Source organism: Zosterops lateralis (assembly GCF_965231275.1).
Source record: "Zosterops lateralis genome assembly, chromosome: 14".
NCBI classification, from domain to species: Eukaryota; Metazoa; Chordata; class Aves; order Passeriformes; family Zosteropidae; genus Zosterops; species Zosterops lateralis.
Genome location: NC_139774.1, coordinates 13,536,207 through 13,563,461, shown reverse-complemented (window position 1 = coordinate 13,563,461; position 27,255 = coordinate 13,536,207). Strand labels below are relative to the sequence as shown.

At 42.2% G+C, this 27,255-nt stretch overlaps 1 protein-coding gene across 5 annotated transcripts in view; it reads right to left on the bottom strand.

Moving 5' to 3' along the window:
• Nucleotides 1–27,255, bottom strand: part of SGCD (sarcoglycan delta) — a 302,618-nt gene that overhangs the window by 181,765 nt on the left and 93,598 nt on the right. For 4 of the 5 annotated variants that reach the window (XM_083872021.1, XM_083872019.1, XM_083872022.1 and 1 more), the window contains exon 2: nucleotides 9,089–9,274. The gene's annotated coding sequence lies outside the window, so the exon portion shown is untranslated. The remainder of the gene's footprint in view (nucleotides 1–9,088; nucleotides 9,275–27,255) is intronic. The other variant, XM_083872023.1, reaches the window with a different exon arrangement.

The following is a 27,255-nucleotide window of genomic DNA, read 5'->3' as shown; positions in this document are numbered from 1 at the left end:
CTTTGTTATATTATGTCTGTTTGTTTGTTTATTGCACATTCTTTTTTCCTCCTTGGGCATCTCCCAAAAATCAAAAGCCTCAAACAGGAAATACTGTTTATAGTCCCAGTTCATGGAGCCTCCTCTCTGCAGTTAGGTGTGTTCCACATCTATTAATTACATCATGTTTTCAGCAAGACACAGTAAAATGCAAGGCAAGAAGGCAGCTCCTACATAAAGACATCCTCAACAAGGCACCAGCTTTCACTTCCATGCTTTAATGTCCAAAGTGACACATTTTCCACTGCAATTCAAACCTCAAAAGTGGAGAAGAAATGGCATGTAAATGGACCTTGCTTGCACTTTATATCACTGTTAGCAAATCTTAATCTCTTTAAGTCTGGCCATTTAAAATCAGACCTATTTAACTTGCAAAGGTAGGTCAGGTTTTATTGATCACCCCTAATGCACTGTTAAAAAAATGAGAGCAGTGAGATACACAGCTCAGTTGATGAAGGCTCACTGGAAAAATATCTGATAATATTTACAGCCTTCGAGCTGTGCTGTTGTGAATGTGATTTCCATATGCACCAGAATGCAGATTGCAGGCTTGCCAGTTCATACTGCAAAGGGAAAAGAAAAGCTCTGTCACAGAGATTACTCTGCATTGACTGAAAGCACAACTATAAACTTCTAGAATACAGGCAGGGCAACCCAAGCCCATTTAGTTCTCATTTACCATTCCTCAATCTTTCTTCAGTGCAGTATTTTGTGTCTGGATTTCCTGCTCAGAGTCCATGTTATGCCCTGAGTTTTAAACTACTAACAACTGGTGACATTTTTCCAGTTGCTATAGAAATAAGGTGGGTTATTGTTACTTATATTATGGCATCACCTAGAGGTGCTCAAAATTATTCAGTTCCTTCTTCTACACCTCTCAGAGTAAGACCAGAGAAGAAGCAAGTTTTAATAAAGAAGTGCAGCATTTTCCACTCACATAGACAAGCTCAGATCAGACACATGGCAAGGTCTAGATAGTTCAACTTGATATGGTTTTTTGCTTCCCAACTCTGGCTCTTTATGAAGGATTTCACTTTATGAATCACCATTCAGAAAAATGAAAAGCATTTCTCCATGCAAAACTAAACATGATTTTCATTTTTTTTATTTTTCATGCCATGCTCAAATAAAACCACAAAGGGTTTCCAATTGAAGCCTGATCTACCACTCCCATTGCAACTATTACATAGTCATTTTTGTGGCCTGAAAGAGATTCCAAATGTATTTAAAGACACATAAAAACCCACTGCAGTTCATATACAAGAAGAGACAGAGGATTTCCAGGGTTACTTCTGCTGCAGACTTCTTGGGCAGCTCAGACAAGTTCCTTAATCAACCTTTACACCAAGCTTGCTTCTCCACCTAATGAACAGGTGAGCTGCAGAAATGGATCACTGCCTGGGACATGCTCTGGAGCTACACTGTCAAATAGACCTAAATAGGATAAATCCCCTTCAACGACTCGAGGCAATTATCAAATGTTTATTAGCCTCCAAAGTGAAGGCTAATAAACCTGCTTATTTTAGCAGATAAAGTCAAATTACCTTGACTGAAGTTGGTAAGTGTTCGAAGATTAACAGCTCTGGCCTCATATGCTTTTAGTTATTGGTGATGAAGTGTCAGCTCAAAAAACCTGAAAGATACTTCCTAGTTATTTAGGCAATTTGAAAACTGGGCAGTTATTTTCCAGGAAACATGGCCTGCCTGACAGGTTTTAAATGAAGAAAAGTGATATTATTACAATTATCATTAGAAGAAGATGTCCCTCATCAAAATGTGTCTGGATTTTAATTGACAAGGTCCAGGTTAATGCTGTGAAAATGCCAATGAAAGCAAAGCCTGTGGCTCAAACTAATTGTCAGCACTGAGCAACCTCCACCTCTAACCCACCACAGATTTATCACTCTGTGCAGACTGTACTCATGACAAGAAACGTTTGAATTAATCATTAACAACTAGAAATTCCTCCCAGACAGAAAGCAAGCAGAGTGCAGGGCTGCCCACCCCCTTGTTCCTGTGCTCCTGAGCCAAGGACAGGTGCCAACAAGCCTTCCCAAGGAGGAACATTTTTTTGTTGTTGTTTTGCCCTCTTTTAAGAGCATTCCAAGGAGAAACTTCCAGTGATCCCCTGGGGGCAGCACAGCAGTGCAGAGAAGGACTCACAACCTCCCCACTTCAGCCCCAAACCCAAGGACATTTTGGAAGATGTTACCCTGCAGTGCAAGTCAAGCACCACCTCTCCCACCCAACCTAACATATCAAATGCAAAGAGGTTTGTAGAAAACTTCTTGAATTATCTTTATTATATTTTTATTTCCTCTTCCCCAGCATGCTGGTGCAGATCCACCATAACATGGCTGGGCATATGGAGAGGAGCTGAGAACTCCAGAACCTGATAGAGGCACAAGGTCTGCCAGGGAAATGGCACAGTCCTCACCTTCAAGGTGCTTTTTCCTTTCAGAATACTTTGATTTGTAGCTTCTCCATCCACGTGGATGATGGCACCACAACACAGCTTGAGTGCACATCAATTTGATGGCTGCTCAAGCCCAAGTTTTTCCACAACATCTAACATAAAACTGAAGTGTTCCTTCTCACACAGCATTGAGACTGGAAAGCAGAGCAGCCCTGGCAAGAAATGAAGAGGGGAATCTCCACAAAGATCAGGAACCACTTCCTGAGGTGGACAAAAAGGCATCTGGCTGTTCATGTCAAAGGCACCAAGCTTGTCTGGAGAGATATAAATGGAACTACCTTACTCCAACTAACAGAGAAAGAGAAGAAAGAAAGAAAGAAAAAATTCTCCCTGTTTTTTCCTGGACAGTCAGGAGTAAAAAACAGATGGTATTTGGTGTTGTGAAGGAATGAGACACAACTTTTTTTAGAGGAGGCCAGAGCTGCGGGGTCTCTGCTGGCCCCCTCCCAGTAACCAGAAGGCAAAGACTTAAGGGGGTGCCAGCCCAAACAACACAAATGCTGCTCACTTCATTGTCCCTTTTATCCCAGAGGTGAAAGTCTCCTTCCACTCACCTACAGCAACCCTGCCTTTTTGGTTTTGCTGTTATCTACATATTCACCACAGAAACCACGAGCTGGAAAGTTCTCATTAAACGATGCCAACAAGAACTCTCTGCTCACAGTGAACGCTTGGCTGCACACATTCCCTCTTATTTCCAAACATTTTCAGTATGTTTTAGCTTCCCTTCATTAGACATTCATAATTATTTGCAGCACATCTAAACCTGTGCAACGGGTTTCTGCTTCCAAATACGGTCCCCTGGCTGCAAAAAATCAGCATGACAGCACTAGAAAGAAAGTAGAATTTATGTCAATCAGGAGGCAGAGCTCAGGAAGAGGATAAGGCTCGCATCATCATGATTTGACTCAGTGGCTTCCACCAGGCAGCAGTTTGGCCCTTTACAAAATCCTAGGTATTTCTTAGAGATCACCCTTCAGTTAACCATTAAATCAGTCAGCAACTGTGACAATGAATTTTGTAATAAAAATGCACAAAGTGGAGACTTCTGGTACCTTAACTGAAAACCTGAGCAGCCAAAAGGATTTTTCTGCTCTGAAGAAACACTGTTATAGGGGAAAGTATCTCCATAACACCTCACACCTGTTACTGCTGTGGCTTTCAGTGCTATTTCCATCACACCCTTCAATATCCTTTGGACTAATCAAAGGCTTTATTGAGGAAAGTTACCCCAAATGCTCATTTCCTTGGCTCAGCCCCGAACAGCCACCCACAGATTTTGTCAGGGCTTTCCAAAACCGTCCCTCTTTCAGACTCTTTCATATATCCTAAAGGGCTCCCTAAGGAAGGGCATCTCTGGCACTTAGACTGGGCAGTGCTGGCTCTGCAGTGCTCAGCTCAAGGCAGTGGGAGCCAGTCTTCAATTATGAGACCAGAACAGCTTCTGAACCACCCACGGTGCTGGAGCTTCCAGAATTGCCTCTGTCATCCTTAAGACAGAGGTTGTACAGGGACAGAACTGCTCCTTGAGGTAATTACATTCCCAGGGCTGCCTGGTGCCTGTCAAACTCCTCCCTTCCATGTACCAGGCCAGTTTTTGAGGATCATTACAAAGTAAATATGTCATCGTGAAGGATGAAAATAGAAAATGCTGCAGCTCCTCTAAACCTGAACTTTACCAAATCACCATGACAATGGAAGACAAAAATGTTGCTTCCTGATTTCAGAGGGGACATGGGTGACTTCCCCACAACACACACGAATCTTTATCAACTTGGACGCACAATTAGGCTAAACATTCATCCAACAAAAGGTAAAAAAATTGCTCCTCGGGTGGTGTGACAGCTGAAAGCAGAGCAGTAAAGGCTCCAGAGCATCCTGAGTGATCAGTCCCATATGAGACAGTCTCCACTAAGCTTTGTTCTGGCAGCATTCCCACTATCTGAGGAAGGAGACATGCAGCTGGATGTAAAGCTTGCAATGCAGAACTGCCTTAACCACACGGCAGGAGGATGGCAGTTCATAATTAATTTTCCACATCAACTGTTGGCTGCCCTCCTCTTCCTCTCTGCTAGGCTGCAAACTGTCAGTGGATACTTATCCAGAAAGCAGGCCTGCCACAGAGCAAAAAGCATGATTACTATTAGCTGGTATTTTACAGGGCATGCTAGCCAAAAATCAGGGGTAAGTGAGCCTGGGCAGAGTGAGAGCAGTACCAGTGCAAAGGCAGCCCTGCCAGAAGCTGCTTGTCCTCTGAGAGATGCAAAACCAAAGGGAATAGAAAAGCAGGATAAAGAGAGCAAAACAGATAGGAGAAGGTTGCAAGGAGACAGAGAAAATCTGCTCTCAGACAAAGGTGTTGAGCCAGCTAATTTCAAAACATCTGCAGCCCAAAGAAACATCAGCCCTTTTTCACCCTGGCTGGACTCTGCCTCAGACATGGCACAAGGGCTCTGCAAAGGACAAGGGGCTCCAAACTGCTTTGTCTTCTGAGAGAAAGAATGTGTCCTCTACTCAGAGCCTCAGTCTCCAGATCTCTGCACAACTGGAGTGCAGAGTCATTACAAGGAGGCTGCTGGTCCTCACAGGGGAAAGGTCTCCAGGAGAAAACAAACCCCAACTTCATCAGGCTCTCTGAAGCACCACTGCAAACATCAGAGGGCAAAAAGCAGAGCCACAGGCTGCCAGCCCAGGAGCAAGGCCATTTGTATGACTTCAGACAGACCCACTGACTTCTCAGTACTTCAGGAGAGCAGGTAAAGGACTATTATATTACTGTTCTGTGATTGGTATCTTAAGAATCTCATGTTAGTTTTGGAGTTTCTTATTTTCTTTCAGCAATTCAACTCGGTTCTGCCGCTGCTATCACCTTTTTAATTCATTTTACAACAAGATATTTGTTATCAGAAATTGTGCTTTGATATGTGTCAGGTTGATGGATTCAATAAAAGCCCTGTCAGGAGAAGCTGAGCGAATGGGGCTGCAGAAGTGGCATCATCAAGGGAATTGATACCTTAACAGCCAGTCTGCTGATGTTGCAACAAGAATATAATAGCTGTTTTATTTCCTCACCGTGGCAAAACAGTCCAGAGGAACACTAAAAAATATTTGCATAAATGTTACTCATGCAAACAAGCTCAGTCTGCTCACTGATAAAAAAACATATGTAAAACACAATCCTGCATGCTGTCCTCTTGTCCTGTTTGGTGCGCAAAATTCAACCCAGGGGAATAAAGGCTTTAATCAAAATACAGCTTTTAATTTAATTTTGGGAATTCAAGCAGTAATCCTGTGATGCTCCAACCAAAATTTTCCCTCAATAATGTTGGAGGACAATTTTACTGACAAATATCCAGACACAGCCACCTGTACCCCTCAGCAAAGACACTGAAAAGCTGCACTGGGGTCTTACCATGACAGCCAAGCCCACAGTCAAACAAAATCAGGTGTTTTTTTCCTGATTTAATAAATGAAATCATATAAGAAACAAGAAAAAATTGAAGAAAGAAATAATAAGCTTTTATCAAATCAATGAATGAGAGAGGAGTCTTGCCCACTGCTCTGCTGCAGGTCAAGCAGGGCTGGAGTCTCTGCTTCAGCTGATCAGAGCATCACAGCTGCAACACCACCCCTGCACTGGCCTGGAGCACAAAGGGATTTTTTTAACTGGAACTGATTTACAGAACATCTGGAAAAGGTAAAAAATGTGATGTTGAGATTCAACTTTTAGAAAAGAGAAATAATATTACTAGTCTAAACAAAGCAAAGGGAAAATTTCCATAGCAATTAATCTGAAAAAGGTGAATTACATTGAGGATTTATGTTCGTGTAATGAAGACAATTAATTGCTATGAGAGCCATAAAACACATTAAATGAACAGGTTTTTTTCCAATTCTACTTGCAAGATAAAATTTATTAACTATGTTTAATGGCTACTTAAAAATTTCTCTTACATAGTGCATATTTATTAAATGTGCCTTTTCAGCCCAACAGAGCATTTCACTACTAATCCAAAAATGAGCAATTTCAGAAAAAAAAAGAAACTATTGCTCTGCACGTTATCTGCAGATCCATTTAAACTAATTCCTCACGCAATAAGATTACCATCAGCACAATTTCATAATGTTGCTAAAAGGGAATCTGCTCGTCTCACGTGAGCAAACACTCTGCTGCAGAGATGAATGAATTCAGCTCACATTATCTCAACAGATGTTCCAGTTTTCAGTAGAGATTGGGAGGGAAACGTTGAGTCTCGATGTCATTAAGTGTTACTGTAATCACTTAATTAAAACCCTCTCTACTTGGGAGAGCAGGACACATGGAATAAACTGGATTAGGTGGGAGCAGTGACCTCAGAAAGATCCACATCCAAACCTTGTACTCTGCCAGGGCTGTGTGCCTGCAGCTGTGGGATGCAGCTTGTGCACTTAGACTGCCTGAAAATCAGGGACAGATGTTTGCCACTTAAAAGTGACCTAGAAGTGACTCTGTTTCTTATTCACCATTTACAAAATGGGGATAAGTAGCACTTCTGTCTTACAGGGGTGTTGTGGGAACAGATAAAGTTGATGGAGTCAAGTACTCTGGTAATCACAAAGTCTCCAAGATGAAGAGAACCGATAAAGAAAGGCCTAATCTACTTAAATGAGCAACAACAGTTTGGTCAAATCTTTACAGTTTAGCAGAACCTTCTCAATCAGCAATGTTCTTCTTAAAAATGAAGTTTCCATAAGAGTGAGATTTAAATAAAAACCAAGTTTTAGATCTGATGGCCACGAAGTAAAATGCAAAAGTATAATCTAAGTCTAACCTAGAGTTTAATGCCATAACAATAGTTTCACACAAATCAGTTGTACAGACCTTGGAGTGAGAGTTGGATTGGCTCAGGAAGGTCAGGGGAGCTCATTTACAACCCCCTGTCCAAGGTGGGAGCAGCACCACGGTCACATCAGCAACCAACAGCTCTGGAGCAGATCCTCACACACCCTGGGACACCCTGGGCACCCAGCAAAACTCACACCCTCATTGCAAGGAAGATTTACATATTTCAACTCAGAAATCTCAAACCCAAACAAGGAATAAACAAAAACACTGTGATTTCTACATTCCAACAGTGCCAATTTTTTTTTCTCTCTGCGAGAGTCAAGAAGCTCTCTTGATTATGAAATACCTCTCCTACAACCTTCCCTTTTAAGTGTTATAATCACAAGAGCAGAAGCTTGGGAATAAACAGAAGTGAAGAGGATAATAAAGGCAGGAGCAATGTTTAACAAGCTCTTCTTCCAGAAACCAGAGCAGGCAGAGAAGCAGAGCTGTGCTGTGCTGTAATGACGGGAACCTCGCCCTGGCAACCGTGTTGTTTGCTTGAAATTCCTGTACAAATTAACAGCACATGCTGTGGTTGGAACAGACCTTTCTTGACCCTCAACATTTAAAAGTTAAGCACCCAATTTAAGCTATTCCAACCAACTTTTCCCTGCAATTGCCAGACACTGGCAGAGCTCTGCTGGAGAATAAGAGTTTGAGCCCACAATTTCAAGAGCTAACATGACAAGTGCAACCAGATCAAAAGCAGGACTAATATACACTCACCTGCATTGTGGTTTATTTTAGAGGCTTTTAAGAAAGTCTTGACTTCTTTCCCCTGCTCCTCCACTAACACCAAGCACAGGTGTTATATTGCTGCTGTACTTTTCTCAACAAGATTATAGTGCTGGTTCAGTCATATAAAGGAAGTCAATACCCATGTGCCAAATGAAAAAGGATAATATTATCTGCTACCACCCTACTGAGATCTGGGAACCATTGCTTTAAATCTGTTATTGTCTTTTTTTTGTTGTTTTTTTTTTGAATCAGAGAATTTTGCCTTCACTGAAATAACTTGACATAGGTAAAAGAAGCCACAGAATTAGAGACTGTATTACCCTAAAATCTCATCTAGCACCAGCTTCAATACATCCTGGCCTTCAGTTTCTTGTCAGAAAATGGTTGCATATTTCTTGCTACAGTTCCTGCACAGCCAGGGCAACATTTGTGTATGAGAACACTCACACAGGCAAAAAATTTAAGTGCTCCACAACAAAGGGGGAATATAATTATACAAGAAATTGGTAGTGATATTTCCATCCTTTGCAAACAGTGAGAATATACAAAGCACAAAGGAAAGCACAGGGCTGAATTACAACTGGGCTATTTCATCTCCTTATTTTCTTCCCCATCTCTGACCCTCAGAACTACAGTCATTAGTGAAACACAACAGGTGGGATTTTCAAAACATGGATTCCTATCACCCAGTATCCATCACCAGCAGCAACACACAACCATCAGCAAGCATTTTGTTCAATAAAGAGCTTCACATAAACAGACACCCCCTCAAGCCCAAGACAATAAAAAAACTTAATTGCTGGTGAACGCTTTCTAAATTCAGGGAGAGCAAAGCTTATTTACAGACACAGTATGAGCATGGCATGAATACAGCAATAAACTCAAAGGCTGCAAATGCTCTGCTTTCTCCACATGTAGACAACTCAGAAAAGAGCAAAAATACAAGAGCAGGGGAAAAAAATACATACCTTACCAAACCTGACTGTTGGACACGACTCGTTTCAGAGCAACATTGGGGTGAAGGTAAGTTCCTCAGGCGACCACCAACCACAATTCCTTTCTGAGCCCCCCAGAGGCTCCAGCTCTCCCTTGCCCGTGTCCCTGAGGAAGATGCAGTGTCCTCCAGTATTTCAGAGCCTCAGCTGCAGAAGATGCTGTTCAGAAAAAGAAAAGAGTAGAAGGTGTGGCATTAAATTCTAGGGTCAGTTGTTTGGCAGATTCAGAGCAGAACACAAGACAACGTTGGGTAGGAATGAAATGTCAAGGCAGGACAGAAAGTCTGTGACAATCCATCATGTGTGGCACCTTCAGAGGGCAATCACTGAATTCAAGAACTGTGGTGCAAAGCTATTCTTGCTTTACAGTACTTTTATAGTGTCCCTAGACCAGGAAATGAATGACAGCCTGGCTGCTTCTTATTCCAGTCCAATATTGTAACACAAAAGTAACTAATGCACTTCTCCACAGGGAATATTTTAATTCATTATGGCATTTCTGAAGAATAACAGGACTTTCATATTAAAAGCAGAGACATCAACTCAGTCTTAATACTCTGCACAATAAAATGGTTCTTACTCAAGAAATTCAAAGCTTAGGAGCTCACAGCAGATGGGAAGTCATGACTGCCAGCTCAAAACGCTGCAGTTCCCAAACTTCTGTCTCCAATGCAATTGTCAGAGACTTGTAAATGTCCTGGGGTCTTTCATTTCACTGCTAGATATTTCAGAGTTTCCAAGAAGTCAGACCCTGGCACTGAGCAGGGACTGGGGCCTCAGTGCAGACACCAGGAGAGAGACAGCGATGGAGGCAACCACCACCACCAGCAGCAGCAGTGCCACAAGCAGAAACCTCAGAGCAGCACTGAGAAGTGCAAAGGCTCCCCCCAATACCTGTCAGGTGGGAAACATTCAAAAGATCATCCTTCCCCCACCCAGATAATAAGCAAAACTGGGCACAGCAACACAAAACAGGTGAGGACTGAGGAAAGAGCAGGATCTGAGCTCCCCATGTCAGATATAACCGTGTCTCACATCCTTAAACCACACCCAGAGATGCTTTTCTAAAATTAGCTCAGCAGCCACAAAGATACTCTAACTTTGCCTAGGAAATTTATAAAAAGCCAAGGGAAAAAAACACCAGACACATACTAGAGGTTTCCCTCAGAGGAGAAAGCCCACAGCAGCTCGAAGTACCACAAAATCCCATTACACCTTCAGAAGAAATCCTGAAGCCATGAACAGGTTACATCTGTCTGGAAAACACATTAGATTTTGGGCTTGCAAGAAGGAAGATTTCAGCAACCAGCACATGAAACTGTACACACTGGAAGTTATCACAGTGCCTTATATATACACACACACACACACACACAAATGTACATAATGAGTTTTTTCTTTTTTTTGTTGAAGTCCACACAGCACATACAGTTACACAGATCAGAACAACCAAATAAATTTACTTTATTTAGCAATAATTACTTTACTGGACCTCCTATGTTACATACACCCCTAAAGGCTCCACAGCACCTTGTGGGACATACAACAGGAGTCAGGGTGGCAGACCTCAGCCCTGCGGTTGTTGTACATATTTGCAGACTTCTTGCCTCCCTTGAACTCAGACATGAAGGACAAAAGTGGACCTTCACAGCTCCTGTCCTCTTCCAGGACAACCATGAAAAATCAGACTGCCAACTGAAATGGCTTCTGAGTGACTTATGGGCATAGGAATGGCTGATGCTGCACTAGTTTGATCTGCAGGCAGCAGTAAGACCTAATTCTACTGCTTTTAAGGGATTTTATCTCTGGAGACCACAGCTACAATTACTTTTTCATTTCTACTCGTAAATTGTAACACAGAATAGTCACTAAAGAAAATCAGTGCTACATTTTTGTGCATTACCCAGAGCATCAGCTGAGTAGAGGAAGTAACAGGAACAGGACCAGGTCATCACTGCAACCTCAGTGCAGGGGCCTGGGCTCAGGCTGGGAAGGGTGTGGAAATTCCTCTTTAGTACAGTTTGCCAATGAATATGCAGAAATGTAAAGGGGAAGTAATAGGAGGTGTGGATGTGGAGGTGAAAACAACTTTATTCATGACAAAATGCAGTGAGTGTGCTCACAGTTCCCATCTCCCATGATGCAACTGAGATGAGGCAGCTTAATGAAATTAAATCAATGGCCAGGATTCCAGTGAGCAGCAAAGTGTAGATGCTCCAGCCTGAAGGCAATGTGCTTCCTCCACATTCTGCTGATGGGTATCACACAATACAGAGACAGGGAGCCAGGCCAGGGACCATCCCAGTCAGCAATGAAGTAAAAAGCTACAAAAAAGATAAATGCATGGAAACCCTCACGAGCTATAATTTGTGTTAGATCAGAACCATACAAGGGAAAAAAAAAGAGGAAAAAATATAATTAAAAAAATAATATATGCCAGTTGTGTTACCCAAACCTGCAGAGTTTTGCAGAAAAAACCCTTCACATTCAGTAGGTCACTCCCGACTTGCTGGTCAGTGTCCAGCTGGTTTCCCTCTCACAGGCACAGACCCTGGGGAGCCCATCACAGAGCTGCCAAGATGCTTCTAGGACCTCCTTGGCTTTGGGCAGTTCTTGTCAAGCCCAGAGCCTCAGGAGCATCCCAGAGCTGCAGAGTGGGAACAGGGTGCCCAGAGCAGCTGTGGCTGCCCCATCCCTGGAAGTGTACGAGGCCAGGCTGGACAGGGCTTGGAACAACCTGGGATAGTGGAAGATGCCCCTTCCCATGGCAGGAGGTGGGACTGGATGGTCTTTAAGATCCTTTCCAACTCAAATCCATACAATCCCTGACACAAAAATCACCCATTTCAGCCTGCACCTGCCAAAGGGGCTGGCACTGTTCCTACCTGAAACAAAACCAAGTCTGAACTTGCAAAAAATGTCCCATGTCCCAGAAATCCCAGAGTTTTGTTGTGTTGTTTCTAAGTTGCTGTGCTCCCCCACTCGCCTTTGATCAGAGGGAACACTCCGACAAACTGCAAATTACTTCCATTATCCCTCCACTTTGGAGTTTTACATTCAGTTAACATAGTTAAGTGGTATCAGATCCTTCTTCCACTCACAAAAGCCAGCATATGGATGTTCCCATTAATCAGAAGAGGCAGACAAGACATTTTTCCAGTAAAAAGAGAGTATTTCCCTTGGAGGAATCTCAGTCCTTTGCTGATGGAAAGCATGAATTATACAAAATAACGATATACTTTAGATGTAACAAATAAGCTCAAATATTAAATCTGAAGACACCATTTCTATGTTGGGATGTTTCCAAGCCACAAATCAATGAAGTCTGGGAACCTCTCTCTCGCTCAGGAAGCCTTGCTGTACCTTTGCCCTGTTCCTAATTCTTGTCTTTAGGCATCAATGATTGATCCCTGTTGGGGTGAGGACAGGAGCTGTCTGGACCCTCCTCTGACCCAGCACACTCATCCTTATATTTGTGATTCATACAGCTTCAGGTGCAGCTTGGGCCTTGTGGCAACATTAATGGGCATTTTCAACTTCAGCAGGGGCAAAAAAGAGGCGTCTAGAAGCCAAACAACACATCTGTGAGCGAGTATTACAGTGTAGTAGATACTCAAATTAGTATTAGTTTGTCTCATCAAAAATTAATTACAATCTACCTAACTGCAATTGAATAAATTAGTTGGGCGTAGAAAAGATTAAATATTTAAAGTGGCTGGTGACTGAAAAATAATTGAAAACATAATTCCTTGCTTAAATATTAAATTTCTTTTTGTTTTATTGCTAATGTGGCCATCAAGAAATCAGAATTCCGTATGTGTGTGCTTTCCATGTAGATGTGTGTGACACATATGGGACATGTTCATGTATATTCTTCCAACTTCCCTCTCTCCCTAAAACTAAATCTTGGTAAATATTTTCAATTAATAAAGAAGAGCTCCAGTGGCAGAGCCAGAAGAAAGGCTGTGAAACAGGCAAGGGAAAACACATTTTTCCTGCTAAGTATTTAGCAAGGTCACCTGCCGCTGCAAAGGCAGGAGAAGAGATCCCCCAGCAGACTCTGAGCACAGCAGGGGATTACACCAATTCATTAGCAGGTATATCTTCTAATTACAGCCCCAGACATGAGTCCCCACACAGCTGAGCAGGGAACAACTGCTGCTTTTTTGCCTTTTCCTCGAGATCAAGCTCAGAGTTTCCTGCTGAGCTCCAGGACAGCACCAGCACAACCCCACCACGGGCTCCAGCTCCAAGGCAAGCTCTCTGTTATCCCAAAGGATGCTCCTGACTCCTCCCAGCTCCAGCCCTGGGGGAAGCTGTGGGAGTGACAGCTCACCCCTTCATCTCTGGTAAAGATCTCACATTAATTCACTGCAAAGGGGACACAGGTGAAGAAGGGAATAAAGTGAGACTTTGAATCCCTCCTTCCAGAAAGCTAATGGTAAAAAATTGGTGGCAAAGCAACTCTGGCACATTTCCAACTGTAACACTGAGAGTGTTGCCCACAGCCGTGTCCCAGACACACTTTATCATTCACCATGGCTCAGTGCAAAACATAAATAAAACAGAAGTCATCAGCACTACTGGCACAAGGCTGTTTGGAGGCTTTTTTTTTTCCCCCCCTTCCTTGCCAACAAAATAAATAGTGAAATAGGAGAGGTGCAATTCAAGTAGTAACACCAACCATTAGAAATTTGGTGGGAGGCTGGTGGTGTGAAGGGAAATAATTCAATTTTAGAATGCAGGCAATAATAAAATGAAGAATATGTTGACTGAGATTAATACAATAGAATAGTGTGATGCTGCTGAAGGTCAGCATTGATTTTTGTTATCCAAGTACAAACTAAAGGTATCCAGGAAAAAGGAAATAAGTGGTTAATCATCCTTGTTGAAGGAACTATTCCCATCACAATAGAATTGATGTTACATTATGAGGTTCAACAGTGTAATTAATATCTTGCTGTGTTAGAAAACACTATGACACTGCACAGGTTTTTCTGCTGTTGCACACAAGTAAATACTTTCTGAAAATGAACCCAAGAAATGCCATGGAAACACTTCCAATTTGAAATAATGTACACTCCTTCCTTCAGCAGGCATTTGGCTTTAACCAAAGCTGCTTCTCAAGTTCAAAAGCATTAAGTTGCAGGTTACTGTCTAACTCTCCAGCTGCCAACGCTGCATTACACAATTAAGTGTTTTTATTATTATTACTCCTACTATTACAGTCTGCTTAGACTATAAAATAAGATCTCTTGGGCTCCTTAGACTCAAACATTTACATCTGCCCTTGTACTGAAGCTCTTTCCGGAGATTATTGTTTCTTCTGCCAGTTCAATTGAAAGCAATGATGGAGTCACTGCAATGCATATGTCCTTGTCAAATAATGCTTTTAAAGGGTTGGAAGCACATTTCAAAGCACGGGAAGCACATTTGTGGGGGGGAAAAAAAACAATGCTGAACTCACTTCAGTGGTGAGTAGCAACCAGCTCCCATTGAACTGGACAGATCATCAAAATAATCGAGTAACAAAACAAACCCAGCTCTCCCAACAAGGGCTGACAGCTTTGTACCAGAGGCAGCTGTGTGATACAGCCTTCACTGATGGAACAATACCTAAGTGGATTTCCTCTTACTCTAGATTAAAACCGGAGTCTAACAAGGAAACAATCCTGTCACTCATCTTAGTGCCACAGTTAAGTTACAGGTCTCACTTTTACAGTCACTGGCTCAAGCAGGTCTCTTCATCACAAACTGGAAACAAGTTTCTCCAGCCTCAAGCACTCGGCGTCAACATTAACTTGTTTCCCAGCTCACTAAAAAGCTCCATTTCCAAATTTAGGATGGCAGAGTCCTTAGCTCATTGGTAAGGCGAAGTCAGTGCCTCTCTTTTCCTTTATCCTCTTCATCTCTTTTACACTGAGCCAGGGACAAATGTTTTGCAAAAGCTGGGACAGATTATCACTTTTCCAGCTTCCCCTCTCCTCCTGTAGCTCACATACCCACACACCTCTGCCAGGGTGTTCCCAGGGTGAGGAATCCTCGGACACAGCACTGCAGGGGTGGGATGTGCTCTGAGAACCTCAGCTGACCCAGGGAAAACAAAATTTATCAACTGTGCAACAGCACAGAATTATGCTAACCAGAGAAAATACATTTTTTGATCTTTCCCACAAAAACTTCTACCCAAGCAAAGTAAGTGTTCTAAAATGATTCTGGGATGTATTTTCTATGTTCTGAAATTCAGTACATTCCAGGTTGAAGAATGCTGTTCATTACTAGAAGGTCCCAATACCTTTCCATCTCTTTACCACAGCTGATGGCACACAGGTGGATCCTGTTAGAGGATCAGGACATTAGAGTATAAGCTTTTTATACACATACTATACTTCTCTATCACTATTAACTTTAATCTCATTTGAACTCAGTGTGTTTCTATTTTGCCACCCAAAACTGACTTCTCTGTATGTTCTTCAGACATGCTTTTTTTTTTTTTTTTTTTAATTTAATTTAGTTTGGTTCAGGGTCTCTCTCCCTTTGGAGCACCTTAAATAAAACTTCCCAACCTTTCTGGCACTGGCTGCACTCCACTCTCACTGGAATTGCAAATCACAATCCCTTAATGTTCTCTCCCCTTTCCAAACATACACAAACATCCCTCCTCAGCCTCCACATGGGAGAGATCTCGAGTTCACCCATGCAAACACCTCCTGCTGCCTGCTCTCAGAGAGAGAAGATTTGCTGGACTTCGACAAAGTCAGCAAATACCTGAAATACTCTAATTCACCCATAAAATAAGGCAGTGTCACAGTGCTTCCGTGGGGAAACGCTGCCTAAAAGTGCTGTAAATCCTAAAGAGTGGAGCAGAAATACAGCACCTGGCAGAGCCAGCCTGAACAGCAGTGCCTGAACTGCCTTCAGTGCTCAGGTGCCTCAGAGCAATCCCTGATTTGTGCTGAAAACCAAAACAGCTAAAAGGGGACAATCGAACGTCAGGGAGTTTAGAATACCCTTGTCACAAAATAGGCTGGATTCCTGTCAGACACAGCTCAGGGCTGCTGGCTCCAGGGCCAGACCCCAGCCAGAAATATGTCATTAAACCCAGGCAGAGCTTGGCATGACATGAAAAGACTCATTTAGCCACCACGGGCAAAGGAATCATACAGGGCACCTCAACCCCATCTAAATCTAGACACGGCTAAAGTACAATAATTAAATACAGATTAAAGCTACTTCTAACAGGGCAGCATTTGAGACAGAAATTGGCCTTTTCACGGATAAAAAATTTGTCTTTCCTACAGGTGCACACTGACACAGAGTCAGCAGTGCTTACAAGAGAACTGCCTGTGCCATCAGGTGTTTGCATTGCTGCTCTGCCACCCACAGTTCATCACACCAGCACATAATTGTGTCCAGCTAAAATACCTTTGGAAATATGAACCCACAGATAGCATGCATGAGAGTTTAACGTGCTTTTCTTCTTTTTAAAGTGCTTCTAAAAGACCAGATAATATTGTTGTCAAAACCACACTGCAGTTCTGAGGCTATTTAAGCCAACTAGCACAAATTCAGCTCAAAGGTAATTTTTTTTTTCTTTAGTCCACTAAAGCTTAAACAATTTGATATTGCAAAAAACCCTGTAGCTGCCTATCTGCATAGCACTGCAAGCAGTTTGAACAGCACTCAAATAAAATTCATCGACTTGAATTTATCTTTGGTGTGACTTCAGTGACTTCAGTGGGCCTTTGCCAGGGATAAATTTGCCCACTGGGTTTTGGGACACGAAAGGACTATGAAATGACAGCTTGTAGAAATGTCAATGAGCAGGTTTGGATGTGGGCAAGCCTGTGCATCGAGGAATTCTTCTCATTACAAATCTGCAAACCTTTGGCAGTTTGCAAGATGCTGCTCTTAGAAACATTTTGAGGAGCTATAAATAGACTGTTCATCCTGTGATAAATTATAACCTGTGGAGACTGCAGGACCAGGAATGTCTATAGCTCTGCCTTCTCAGTAAAAGCTTTCAGGACTTCCCTGACCAAATTTTCAGACTTCAAGTTTTCATCTGTGTGTGTCCTTGTCTATAGATGAATGTCAGAGTCACTTCTGAGATTTTCCCATTTCTAACAAAATGTAGTCTTTTTAAGAGTCAAGACCTGACACGAGTTGTACAACATTGAAATGCTCTTTTGACATCCCCAGTTTAAAAAAAAAATAGAGAAAGGCTCAAGTTCCTACAGTCTGATGTCCCTGAAACTTCTAATTTTCAGAAGCCATATAGTTTCACTGCAGCTCACAAGAAAATTCAGAAATTTTGATGCAACCTCCTGAACCTTTGAACCAGCTTGAAGTTACAGCCACACACTCTGCTCCTAGGGATCAACTGCTGAAAGGGCTGAATTTCACCAGCTCTGAGCTGCATTCAGAGTAGAAATAGTTGCAGGTTCCTACTAACTCATCTCCTCATACCAAGAAAAGCTTTTCTGCTCTGATTGCTCACTGAGCTGGGACATTGACGCGGGAGGACAGCACAGTGCTCCTCACAAAAAATACAAAACAATAAGTAGAGGAGGAAAAGTGAATGAACAGATTTGCAGTCTGTGTAACTCAGACTGAAGTTTTTTAAGTTAATGACTACAGAGCGATTCTTTTCCTTTTCAGATCCATACTGTGCATTGTGGTTTTCCAGTCAATCCAAAGGGATGTGACAGCCACGATGCACTGACAGCCATTGCACAGTGGCCATTACAATTATACACAGGCAATTATTGCTGGGCCAGAGACTCATGGGAAATGTGCTTTCCCCTTCCTATTTCACTGGGAAAGAACAACAAAAAGTAGTTAAAGTATATATTAATGGTTTTTCAAATAATATACTTGATTACATCTACTGCAGAATATTTTTTCTTCATGTTTCTGTAATAAATCTGACCAGGAAAAGCAAATTTATGCCCACAGTTTGTATCATTATAAACTCAACTCATTTGATGTGAAAAACCTACAGTTTAATTGCTTGATTTAGATTTTGGCTGGTAAAATGCGTACTGAAACATTACTATTTTAATTATGTTAATTTATAACTGAAAAGCTAAATTTGCAAAGGCAATAACATTAATTATTTACTTGCCCATTAAAGCTGAATATTTATTACCACAATAATTGGCTTCATAAGTCTGCCAAAAAAATTAAAAACAAGTTTATGTACTGACTTGCAGAGGAGTGAGTGATACTGTAGCATCTCTCAGCAGGTTGTCTGTGTTTAATGGATTGCTCTGATATACAATTACATTTCTTTCATTTATAGTCTGTTACATTTCCTTTTTTCAAAAGATTTATTTTTTTTTCCTTTATAAAAATGCCATCTGTGACTCAGAGCAAGCTCCTTTACTGCTCTGCAACCAAAATTCTTTGTGCATTGCGAGGGACTGCCACTGGTCTTAATAATTTATGAAGATTGCATCTCACCTGGTCATCTAAATGCTCACTGAACGTAGGATTACACTGGGTTAATCAACTGAAAAGGGAAACAGTGACCCAAAATAATCCAGTTCACAGCCACAACAGGAGGGTTAAGAAAACCCAGTAGTGAGGAGTCTTCACCTTTGCTGTATTTTAGCTTCATTTCCATTTGCAAGATAGCAAATATATTCAATGCCTATTTATGCATGCATCCTCAAAGTAATACAATTAACTTACTAATGCTTACAGAACAATTTGTACATTACCTTGATGTAGGATGAAAGGCTAATTTTGATTGCTGTCTAGACACAAATCCTGATTCCATTTGGCAATGCCTTTCACCAAGCAGACACCTTCCCTTCCTGCTTCTGTTCTTTAAATACGTGACTTTCCCAGCAGGTGCAGGATCACTGAAGAGCTGCAGCACCGTGGCCATCAGCAGGAGACAGGATGGACTTCTGTCACTTGCATTTTCCCCCAGGCCTGGGTAAAAACCCTCTTTGACTGAGGTCTACAGAGTGCACAAGTTAACCTGAAGAGCCAGCCTTGAGGCAGCACTCATGGAAACAGTAACGAGGATTTCAATCAATATTTATTTATTCAGGCATCCTCAAAACAGGATGATTATGTCCAGATTACAGTCTGAACTTCCAGTCACACTGTAATTATATTGCCAAGGAAGGGCAGAAGCATCCATGAAAGAGAGGCAGTAGGTCAGTGGATTTGGCATCTCACCTTAAGTGAGAAGGAATGGGTTGAACCACAGTTTAAAACTTTGCTGTCCTTATTTTTATTTTTTTTTCCTGAAACTCGTCTGCAGCTGCCTGCAGCCCAGAAACATGGATGTCTGAACCTCAGTCTTGGGGGATAATAATCTGTCTTTAAATATCTGCATCTCACATGGCTGGATTCAGGACTGTTATTTTTATTAGTATTGTTGTTGGTGGTGTTATTATTCTCATAGAAGTGATACAGGGGAAAGAAAAATCAAACCCCAAAGCTTTGAACTGAAAACCTGAGGTTTCTTTGTCCATGTGCAGCTCTCACACTACAAGAGACTTCTGTCTTTTCTCAAATTATGCAGGACACTGATTCTCTTGCCAACAAGGCAGACATGCCAGCATCTCTCAGTGCCAATTCTCCCTGACTACAAAAGCAGCACAGCTCAGTATAACCCAGCACTGCATGGCCACAAGACACAAAAGAAGAAAAGCCCTGAAGAATTTCATCACACCCAACCTGTGATGCTGAAGATGCATTTTCTGATAGGATAATTCAGTGACCCCCAAATGACAAGGGGTGATATTTCAAATGAGAATGTTAAATCAGGTTGGAGCTGCAGCTGTTCCATGCCCACATCCAGGACATCCCAGGGGCTGCAGGTGAAGGCTCCCACCCTCAGGCTCCACGTGCACAATTCCCATGGCCACCTGCACAGGGTGCAAGGCTCCCCACTAATTCTTGGATTTAAATCAGCACTGGGGCTTTCCCTGCTGCCTGTTCTGCTCAGGGCTGCAATCAGCTTACACACATTAAACAGTCATGGAAGCAACCACGGCTCCTCTCTGTATCTGGGAGTTTGGTGCAACACTTCCTTCACTGACAGCCTGAGCAGATCGGAAATGATCCATATGGTGACACTCACTCAGACACAACGATGCTACTTTCAAGGCTTGTGACTTGCCTAAATACATCTGCAGCTTCTTCCTCTCAGCAAAGCACAGACCAATGAGGTAATAGCTGAGAATCACTAAGCAGGGCAGAGTAATGAATTTTTCTACCTTTAAAAATTTGTTACTTAGACCAAAGGTCCAACTTTCAGAGATAGTAATTATTCAGAAAGTTATTATGAGTTCTAGTCCATATAAAACTCATTCATTTGTAAAATGCGTCACTGAAATGTAAAATTTTTTAAAGAACTTTGTGAACTCCCATGTAAAAAATATTTCTTAGGGAAAATACAGTATTTCAAACTAAAACCCAAGCATTTTTATTTAAAAAGCTAACTCCAGAAGTTTTGTGCTGCTCCACTTCAGTTCCAGCCCAGTGTTTGCTGAACCTGGCCTCTCCCTTGCTATCAAGGTATTTAATGGTTTGGCACCAACCAGTGCCAACACATCAGACTGTGAATTCCAGATCAGCTCTGGCAGGAAGCTGCAAACCTCACAGATAAAGAGCTGGTGTGAGGCAGGGGTGGTAAACAAGGATAATACTGCATGACAGACAACTAGCAGGAGAGAGGATGGCAAACAGAAGATAATTGTCAAGCATGTGGTATTTTTAGCAACAATCAACCAAAATGCCTTAGACATCAATTTCAAGCCACTTAATCCTCTTAATGACATGCTATGGCATTTGTTTGTGATTAGGGTTTCACTTTGTTTTCTATAGAAGATTCCCCTCAGACTCCTGCATTCAGTGTGGTTTGTAAATAGTTCTGCCAGGACGCTGAGTATTAGGTTAGAGTTTACTTATAACACTGCTAAATTATTCCAGCTGGGTCATTATTAATTCTCCTAATTTTACTGTCATTTGCTATCATTACAACAACGCAGCACCCTATGGATACATTTATTACAGAGCATAAATCCAGGGCTTGTCTAAGCTGCTGAAATGCCTACTCTGCAATCTTCATGCAAAAGCCTGAGGAGTGTTTAAAAAGAATTATCTTTAGGAAAACTTTTTTTAAGGCTTACCTCTAGCACCCCATCCCTCCACCCACCCATCACATTTCTGCAGGATGTGAGGTGAGCTTTCAGTATGTGATACTCCACTGCAGTACAGGCTGTGGCCCACGGCAAAGCTCTTTCATAGTAAATACACTGGGGAAAGGGATGCTGAAGAGAGAGCAAAGAGGACGGTACTGCAGTCTCTGCAATTTCCATTGAGAGAAAGCATTTATAAAAATAGACATTTAAAAATATCCTAATGTATATTCCTCCCTCCCCCTTCAGAGAATTTATGCACTGCGTGTATCCTTTTCCTAACACAAGCATATGCTTGATTGGGTCTCCATTCTACAAAGCAATTCGTTCAGGGAAGAGCTTTTAGGACCTGTTAAAACCTGTCAGACAAAAACTTAAGCAGATGCTTCAGTGTTTTCCTAAATCAGGACTGTAACTGGATTTACCAGTGCATAAATTGCTCCATGTCATACAGACTGTGAAATTTTGGTTCTGTTATGGAGGCAACGGTCCTGAATGTGCTAGCACTGTCCCCTTCCCCACATTACCTACCCCCAGGAAAGTTGCAGAATTTTCTCTACACAGTAGACCTCAGATAAATAAGAGAGGAACTAGACCTGGTTTTGTTGCTTCCCTCCAAAGCTGTCCACATCCTTAGGGAACACCATGTCCCAGCAGCCACTCCTCAGTTCAGGGTCCACAGTGACATCCCCTGAGCTCACCTGAGGCAGTGGTCCCTGTACAACAATTCTGTATGTGCACCTGGGTTTCATTTTTAATGATTAGGGCTCATCCACACTTTTTGGTCCATCATTCAAACAACTGATCAAAATTATTAAGGCAGATACTTCTCACATCCCACAGCTAAAATTTCCAATAACATCAGAGTTAAACGTTAATATACTGCTTTTAAGACTTCGTTAAAGCCAGGGGTATAGCCAGTGGCAGGTGTTGCTCAGTGATATCCTTGCTACCTGGGCATATGGAGCTCTGCTAAAAGAGATTTAGTGATCCACTAATCAAGAACTTTGACAGTCACAAGTCTGAGCTTTCTCTCAGGTATGAGAACGTGATGCTCACATGAGCATCGCACTCCTGGTTACAAAGTGCTTTTGCTTTCCTCCTCTCTTGGGTATTAGTCACACAATCAGAAAAAGAAATCAGATTAGTTTGGGCTTAAAGCATGTCAGTTACTACGTGATGCTCACAGGTATGTGCTCACAGGTAATTTGTTCTGTATCTTCTTGGGTATTTACAAATCTCTGCTTCCCTTGTAGTGTCCTCTGTGATGACAGGTACTATGTTTGCCTTCCTCCAGAATTCTGACAATTGCCCTATTCTCCATAAGCTTCTGAGAGTTGTAAATAATTCAGTGGGTACATTTCATAAGGCCACACTGACCCAAATATATCACAGTTACCTAAATACTCCTTATCTTGTTCTTGCCTTTGCTCACAAGACCTTTTACAGGGAACACTGTTACAGATCTGACACAGTTATTAACCTTTGTGTGAAGAGCAGTGCAAAATAATGGCATTTTGTACTTCTGTCTTCTCTTCTAGTCCGTTTATTTGCTTCCCTTTCTTCCTGATGGACTTCTGCCTTCCTCTTACTTCCAGTGTGTTTGTAAGTAATTTCATAACCTTTTATAGCCATAACTCATTTTGCCTCTATGTCCTTCTGATTTTATCCTGTGTGGCTGCACAGCTGGTGATGTTCCTGGCCACGCATCTTTGGTCTGTCACATTTGTACCAATACACATTTATTGAAAAGCTTTCTTTGCTGTGCTACTCCCCCAATATTATCTTTGTGCATAGAGCCCCCCAAAGCCTCTATTCCACAGCATTGCTGCAGTTAACAAGTTTGCACAAAGTATTTTCTATAGGAAAAAGTGGGACTTTCCCTCTTCCAACATTTGGCACCCCAGCTCTTTATTCCAAACAAGCACAAAAGGGGAATCCTTTTTTTAATCCATTACTCTCTGCCCAAACTCAACCCACTCAGGTATTCCAAAAAGAAGTTACATGTTGTATTACAAGAACATATCTGTGTCCTAAATTGGCTGTCCACTGATTAGCACAAGTTAATTTTCCTCACCAAGAGCAACACCCTTGAAAAAATGTCCCACAACCAATTCCACTCAAAATTCCAGCTGCTCTCCACTTACCCCTGTCTTCACAGCTTCTCTTTTAAATATTCTGGTGGCATCATTTTTTCTTCAATACTTTTTCAGATTTTGTACACCTTGGTCACGACCCCTCTTAATCTCTTCTATTCTAATGAATATAAACATAATTTTCTTAACCTCGCCTCCTGTTTTATAACCCCTGAGGCCCTTTATCATCTTTGTCAAGACTGTATCCATAATTAGGATATGTAAAAAGGATCAAAAGGAACGAACAAGAAAGTGCCTACTTGACACAAATTGTTACATGAATAAGCAACATCTTCGGCCCCTTCTCACCCTTCCCATCCCAAGCCAGTGTCAGAGGGCAAGTGGCTGCTGATTCCTGCACATCAGGTGGTGTAGCCAGGACAGGTTTTGTCACTGCAGGGTGCTCCACTCCCCCCGAGGGCATTCTGCAGCATTCACCTTCTCTGCTGTCGGTGCTAACTCATTGCAGCTGCACACACAGACAGCTGCCTTTGTATTCCACACAGGGAACTGAAAATGTTGGGTATCAGACAGGCTGCCCTGCACCCTCTGTGCATACACAGCCCACACACAGCCCTGTACACTCTGACTGCTCCCTGCAGGTCCTCCCAGCACACAGGTGTAGGGGCAGGGTCAGTATTGTTGTTATCAAGGAAGAGAATACAGAGCAAAACCATGAAAATGCCCAGGGCTTGGAAGTTAAACGCTTTACAGAGAATATCACTGTTTACACATGGATTATCCTGCATGATATTCAGAATTTGAAATTTGCCATAGCAGATCAGACAAGTGCTCTGTTTAGACCACAAGCTGAATCAGACAGCAGCAAAAGCAGATGCTTTAGGGAAGGGTTTGAGAAAGCTTTGCAAACAGTTAGACAGCAACTAAACCACCTGGGCTGTGTTCTTCCTCATCTTGATCCACCAGAGAGTAGACAGGGGAAGAAATTCTCTACCTCTATCAGGCATCTCCCTTTCAGTCCTAACCATTGATGCTGAATAGTCTCACTGCTGTGAAATCAGACCCAGCCCCCCTCTGGAGTTCATCTCTTGAGCTTTTGTTCTTGGTGGCACCTTGTCACAGTTTGTCCCCCAGCCTTGGCAACTCCACAGCTCATCCTGCACCCACAAAATGTGAAATCACAACCCCACCACCAACTGGTGCTGCTCTTCCAAAAGAAGTCCCTTGCAAAATTTGCTCACACACTAGTGAATCACACCCAATCTGGTTTGTACAGGCAAATTTAAGGTGTTTTATTATGGCCAAAACATCTTCCCACTGAGTGTGGTGCTCCATGGCACAGTTACACAGGGCTGACACTGCAGCTCGTTTTACAGAACACGAGCCTGCAACAACCTGTTTGCAGTGGGGTAGCAACCTGTTCCAGCATAAAAGGTGAAAATGAATTTATTTGTCCTTGGCACTCTTCGCAACTACGTCTCTGCTGCTCAGCAGGTACAGCCAGTAGTAAGAACCTGCAGAAGGAAATGGCACTAAAACTGCAGCCCACGCCAAACTTACGACTCTATTTTTCTTCGCCATTATTAGCTATCAGATGGTTACTATGAAACATTATCTGCGTATTTCATCATGCCTACATTTATGCTCCGTGAGCAAATCAGCAGCTGAAAATAGCTTTGCACTCCTCCAAGAAACCTCGCTGCCTTTACAAGATCTCAAGTTGGTAGTTCTTTATCAGCACCTTATTTACCAAGGCAATTCCCACCCTAAGATTCATCTGCACTGCTGTTAATGCCACTGATTTTTGAAAGAAAATGCAGCTGCAGCTTGGAACTGCAAGGGCACTCAGCTGCTTGACTGGGTTAGGGCTGCAGGATGCAACAAGCATTTACGACGCTGCTATTTAGTGCCAAAATATCACCCAGCAGCTTGGATACATTTAGAAGGCGATTCTATGACATTTGTTCTGGGGGTTTCTTTGTTTCATTTGAGTTTCAAAAAGGTTTATCAGTCCCCTCAGATAAAGCAACAAATTGCTCTTCTCCTCCCATGAACAAATTTTGACTTTAAATCAACTCCTTGTGGACAACTGAGTAGCTGCCACATTAAAATACTCTGGATCAGATTTTATTGGTATGAGCTTAAAATAACAATGAAGTTCATATTTCTTCACCAGATACACGTTTGTAGACAAATTCTGCTCAGAATTCTGCTGTCCTGAAGATGCAAAGTACAGGAGCTCATACCTATTCCACATCTACTACCTGGGCAGCAGGGACAGAGCTCAGCCTAGAGAGGATTATAATTAAACTAGAGCAGGTCCACCACTTTCTGGCCTCTAAACCAAGCAAATAATTCCATGAGCTCTCCTCTACTTCTTCAGCCACAATTAATAGGTGAGGGAAAAGCAGTTTACAGAGTTCCTTGCTGAAACACAGCAAACACTGAGTAAGATCAACATATGCTCTAATTCCTGCCTTGAGGGTATAGAAAAAGAGTCTACATGCAGGTGTAACTGGGCAATTAAATAGCCAGAAAGATCTATGAATGTTATTAAAAGTCTAGGCGATATAAGAAAATTGCAAAGTGCAAGCCTGGGAATACAAAACCACCAAAGAAAAAAAGAAAGAGTAAGAGCTTCTTTTAGACTTGGCTGCTGGTTAAAAAATAGAAAAGGAAAAAGAAAAAATATCTTATTGCTTCTTACTGGCAAAGGTGCTGGTTTGACAGCCCTGAAGAGAGATCTATTTATTCAAAGTAATGCTGGCAGCAATGGCACATTTCTTCCAATATGCCCAACCCTGTATCTATTTTCAGTTCCATCAGTAAGCTAAAGGTTAAAGCTATTTATTTAAACCCACACCCACATGCCATTTAAATGGACCCAAATTATTGTCTGAGTTGTAACCTCTCTGTATTAAAGTCCCCTTAGGGGCTGCTCCTTCATTTCAGGCTCAAAAAATTCCTCCCTCGCAGGATAAAAGCGGATAAGGAGCACTTCCAAACAGAAATGGAGAAAGAAATGGGGAGGAGTTCAAAGAATGCCTCTTGGTGTTGTGGATACTGCAGAAAACTTCAGTTCCATTAGATAAATAACTCGAGAGGTTAGCACTAGTCATATTAAAAGATGTCACTGCCATCCCTGTTTTAAGAATAATTTAATATATATTTATATATGAAAGAAAAAACACTACATATTCTGCTTGCCTTCATGATGCAGCTGGAGTGAAAGCCATCAAAATATCCCAAAATGAAAAAGAAAAGGTGGTCCCAAACAGTGGAAATAACCCTCTGCCAAAGGGCCAGGGGGGCCAAGGAGGAGGAACAGGAACCTTTTGCAGTCAGGCACCGGTTAACAGGAGCAAAGTGCCATCCCAGGAGTGAGATTATTCTCTAGGCTGATAAAAGGCAAAGGGAAAGCAGCATCTGGCCTACAATATTTAGCCTTTTCTACACAGTTTAATGCTGTGTGAAGCATGGTAAAAGCAAAGCTTCCTCAGCCCCGGGAAGACAGCTGGCGATGAAACACAGCAGGGACACCATATGATGGAAGGCTCCTAATTACAAAATCTCTGTCTTGCCTGTCAGAGCAACTGCACAGTGGTACAGGGGAGTTCACAAAGGAGCTGGGGAAAAATCAAGCATAGATAAGACTTGAAATCCAACTCCAGATGCAAACTTTCCCTGCCTTTGAGTACAGCTGGCTCTTGGATCAAGCTCCGGCCAAAAAGATGCAGTTCAGAAAGGTGAAGATATTCCCCAAGCTCAAGGCTTGTCCAACTTTAGCTTCTGATGGTGAGCCAGTCTTCTACAGAGATGTTCAGTGGAAAATTTCTGTGCTGATGGACCACAGACACCTAATTCCATCAGCATGAGTGAT